Genomic DNA, 5,044 nt, shown 5'->3' on the forward strand with positions numbered 1-5,044 from the left:
AGCTACTGGCAGCCCATTGGGGATTTCACACTTTTGCCAAAGCAATGCACAGTCAGGAGCGGATTAAAACAGTCTTTAATTGCTGTTCCATAGCGTGGCTGGAAGAAGGGAAGTGGGGGAGGGAGGGAGAGTCAGGAACGGGAGCGGGTGGCGTAGCCACCTCTCCAGTGCAGATTGCTGCCCCTGTGCCGTCCCCCGCCACCCCCTTTCGTAAAATCCTGGATCCACTTCGTGCATAAATAACTAAGTGCTCTAGAGAGGAGGCTTTTGCACACAATTCACTTCACCTAAACTCACTGCTAGACTGCCCGTATGGAAACAGCGCAGTAATCACAAACATACAGATGCCTGGGCCAGTTCACCTGAGCTGAGTGTTTATTCTTGGCCCATGTAGACTACAAGGCATCGCCTGTTTCCATGCCACCAGGGCGTGGGTTGGGGATGGATTTGGTGGAGCCTTGGTGCTGTCACTCACCCTTTTCTCCAAACAAGGTGCTCCTGGAGCACCAGGCCCGTCAGGTGGTCGATGTTCCCTCTTTTTGACACTGATGAAAATCTGCAAATAACACAAACGGTCATTTAATGGAAAAGTTATGCTTCAGGAAATGTCACTTGTATTTGATCTGTGGCCTAATCCCAAAGGACTCTGACAAAATGTTTAGACAAGTGGGGCCTACATTTTTGGCAGGCGGGGCTGCAAATTAGCCCTGGATTGTCCCTGAGTGCCACATTGATTCCCCTTCCCTTACCCCATCTCTTGCTCTGCTATCTGCTTCCTGCCCTATGCCGTGGTCCAGCTTGTCCCCTCCCTGACCTGCCATATGTAGCAGCTGCCCACGCCACTCGTGGCAGCTGTGTTGTAGGTTGGCCACCCCTGGTTTAGACCATCACAGATGAGTAAAGACGGGAGTTATACATCTCACTGCAGCCTGCAGCTGGTTACTTCTAGGGAAGTGACATCCCATGTTGTGAATGGCCTTTCCAGGAACGCAGCTAGATTTCTGTGCTCCAGGACATCACCTGCAGAAGTGACCCCAGTCAGTGCAAGCAGTCACCTATGGCAGTAAAGTGTTTTGTCCAGAATATTGAAAAGTGGCCTCTGATTTTAGTCTAAGAGAAGATATCTTAGACCCAGTTCTCCATGTGAGCACCTAGAGCTTTTGCTGACTCCAGGTGAAATAATATATAATATATACAACCTGAGGAAGAAAAGTCCCCAAAATGCAAGCCATGTTTAAATAAACAGGGGGGAGCTGATACCTAGGGCATGCTACAAATGCCCCTCTTGCCTGTGAGTTGATAACATTTTCTTCATGGCTTGAAGAAGAAGCCCTCACATCCAGTCAAATAAAAATAAAAATAGATACAGATTCTGAAGGGGACTTGGAGGAGCAGTTCTGGAGAAAACCAGAGAAATATTATATGCAGCTTCATAGATTTCATAGATATTACGGCTGGAAGGGACTCCGGAGGATGATCAAGTCCAGCCCCCTGCCCCAGGGGCAGGAAGTCAGCTGGGGTCACAGGATCCCAGCAAGATAAAAGTCCAATTGACTCTTAAAGGAGTTCAGAGTAGGTGCTTGCACTACCTCCGGCGGCAGGCTATTCCAGAACTTGGGGGCTTGGACAGTAAAGAAATTCTTCCTTATGTCCAGCCTGAAACGGGCTTGGAGGAGTCTGTGGACCATGGGACCTTGACATCCCTTGGGGCGCTCTGGTGAACAGACGTTCCCCCAGATCCTGCTGCACCCCCCCGATATGATATAGGCAACCACCAGGTGCCCCCTGAGCCTGCACTTTTCTAGGCTGAAGAGTCCCATAACTCCCAGCCTTTCTTCATAAGGCCTGTTGTCCTGCCCTCTGATCACGCGTGTGGCTCCTCTGGACTCTCTCAAGCTTCTCCACGTCCTTCCTGACTTGTGGAGCCCAGAGCTTGACGCAGGACTTCAGCTGTGGCCTCACCAAGGCCGAGTACAGAGGGAGGATGACATCCTGGGTCTTGCTCGAGATGCATCAGTAGATGCAAGCCAGGGTTTTGTTCACTTTGCCAGCGGCAGTATTGCACTGGTGGCTCATATTCATCTTGTGGTCAGTCATGACCCCCAAGTCTCCTTCGGTCATAGTGCTAGCAAGTGTAACATTGCCAAGCCTATAAGTGCAATGCGGGTTTTTTTCCCCAAGGTGGAGCACCTTGCATTTCTCCATATTGAATACCATCAGGTTTTTGTCTGCCCACCTCGCAAGCCTATCAAGGTCATCCTGGATCACCAGCCTAGCCCCAAGTGTGGACACTTCCCCACAGTTTGGTGTCATCACCTGTGTCTGGATTGTTAATGAAGACATTAAAGAGTACAGGTCCAAGAATGGAGGCTTGGAGGACACCACTGGTCACCGAGCGCCATGTTGATTCAGTTCATCAACTACTGCTCTCTGGGTCTGACCTCGGAGCCAGTTCCCCAGCCATTGGACTGCGGAGTAGTCGAGGCCACAGTTGCCCAATTTTTCCATGAGGACATCATGGGACACCAGGTCAAAGGCTTTTTTAAAGTCCAAATGTATGACGTCAACCTCTTCCTTTTTGTCCAGGTGATACATCACCTGGTCATAGAAAGAAATGAGATTGGTCAAGCAAGACCTACCCACAGTAAACCCGGGCTGGCTGTCCCTCCGATGCTGCCTTCTGTTAGCCTGTCAAGTATAGCTTCTTTGATTTTTTTTTTCCAAAATCTTCCCAGGGTTTTAAGTCAGACTGATGGGCCTGTAGTTTCCCAGATCTTCTTTTCTCCCTTCCTTGAAGATGGGCACCACATTGGCCCTCTTCCAAGTTTCAGGTACTTCACCCAAGCGCCTTGAGTTCTCACATAACCTCGCCAGTGGCTGTGCTATGTTGTCTGCCAGTTCCTTTAGCACTCTTGGGTGAAACCTATCTGGGCCAGCTGATTTATGGGGGTCCTGCCTCTCAAGATGCTTCCTCACAAGATCCACGCCAGTGGTGAGCATATATTCATCTTCACTCAGGTCATCCCGCATCATGTTCGGCAGGGTGGTACCTTTGGGCTTGTGAAAAACCGATGCAGAGTAATCATAAAGCAGATTGGCTGGGTGTCAATAGTCAGCTGCCCCAACTGGTGTAGCAGGGGTCCAATGTTGCCCTTGTTTTTCTTTCGACTCCCCACATATCTGAAAAAGGACTTTAGATTGTCCTTGATTTGTGTAGCCAGATGGAGTTCAGTTGCAGCCTTGGCTTTTCTAGTTCGCTCCCTGCAGGTGTGGACCAGTGCGGTATACTTCTCCTTAGCGGTGTTTCCCATCTTCCATCTTTTATACGCCTGTCTTTTTAAATGTAGGAGGTCCATGAGTTCCCTGTTGAGCCAAGGAGGTTGTTGAGCCCTTTTACCATCTTTCCTACAGGTGGGGATGGACTCACCTTGTGCTTCTAGGATCACTTCCTTAAGGAGCAACCACGCATTATGAACTCCCCTCCATGTGAAATCATGGCCTTTCAGAGTGTCAAGAACAAGCCTCGTGAGCTTATGAAAATCAGCTTTCCTAAAGTCAAGGACGAATGCATTGCTGGCTGACTTGCCAGTTTTGCGATGGATAGTGAAAGTGAGCAACTCAGGTCACTGTCACCCAGCTTCCCTTTGATACTTAGGTCACTGATTAGATCGTCCCCTTTGGCCAGTGCCGTGTCCAGCAGCGCCTTGCCCCTTGTCAGCCCATAAACTTCTTGGGACAGGTAAAGCTCATCTACCTGTGCAAAGAAGCTTTGTGACCGATCGGATTTGGCCGAGCACTCATCCCACGAGATGTCCAAGTAGTTAAAGTCTCCCATGACAACCATGCACCGAGAGCGTGCAGCTTCAGCCAGTTCCCTGGTGAATTCTTGGTCAAGCTCTTGTTCCTGGCTGGGAGGTCTGTAGTAGGCTCCTACCATTGTGTCCTTTCAGATGTTGCCCTTTTCAGACCTGCAAAACACCAGGCAGGGGAAATCACACTTGTATAGAGCGATTTAAGGTATCCCATTGAGCAAAATGAGCATTGCAGAATTTTTAATGTTCAACCCGTGTTGACAGACAACATTTTTGCTGCATTTCTCTTTTGCATTTGCTCTGCAAATATTCCAGGAAATGAGTTTATTGACACTGTCCCAGACAGAACATATCTTAACTGAAAATCAAGAAAATGAGTGTTTAAATTCTTTGTTGAAAAGACAAGCTCTGGAAATCCCATCCTAAGGGCCTGTCTCCACAAAGTAGCAGCTCTGATGTGAATTTAATTTGATTTAATTAAACCAGTGTAAATCCCTGGTCAAGGCTTAAGGTTGAGAGGGGCTTTCATTTTGGTGTAGTCTGTGCTAGGCAGGAACAGGTTGAGACAGAAACAAAGCAAACCAAAACAGCCTTCCTCCTGCCTAACCCTCCTGCCCACCCTCAGAAGAGAACAAACCCCAAACCCCAAATGTGCAGTACCCACAGAGGGCTGGTTGGACCGGTGTAGCTTAAGTGCCTATTAAATGTGTTACTATTTTGGTTAATAAGAAAAACAATGAGGTCATAATCTTGACATAGCCCTAAAAGTAACCCTGTGCCACACAGGGAACAGGTCATACTGTGGGGCCCACATATGCTAGCATGGGTCAGCCTGAGACTAAACTTGCTCCCTGTCTAGATGTGTTCAGGTCAGGAGTTTTGATTATGGCACATGCTACCTGGCAGGCTCTAGCAAAAAGCATTTACTGCAGATCTACAGCCCTGTTCATTACTAGCGTTAATTCAATTTCTTCATGTATTTACTGTTTAATCCAATTATATACAAATTGAGATAGCTAGGAAAGCAGGACTTTGAGGAAATTATTAAAAGCCTACAAAAGGAATGACATACTTGCATCCTGAACAGTGCAGAGGAGAGTTTGTGTTATTGTCACATTATCACTGGTCAGGAAATGGCAGCCTGTGGAAGAAAAGTACCATGGACTAGCTGACTGATCACGCTGCCAATAACTTTAGACTTTTAAGCCCAGCTGCTCCACTGGCTCACTCTG

The 5,044-nt window shown here is 48.1% G+C and overlaps 1 pseudogene; it reads right to left on the bottom strand.

Annotated features, from left to right (window-relative positions):
* Positions 1 to 471: 471 nt before the first annotated feature.
* LOC149863303 (uncharacterized) lies at positions 472 to 3,844 on the bottom strand (annotated as a pseudogene).
* Between the last annotated feature and the right edge of the window lie 1,200 nt (positions 3,845 to 5,044).

Source organism: Crocodylus siamensis, chromosome 6, assembly GCF_052110815.1.
Source record: "Crocodylus siamensis isolate JL-2025a chromosome 6, ASM5211081v1, whole genome shotgun sequence".
In the NCBI taxonomy this organism is placed as follows: domain Eukaryota; kingdom Metazoa; phylum Chordata; order Crocodylia; family Crocodylidae; genus Crocodylus; species Crocodylus siamensis.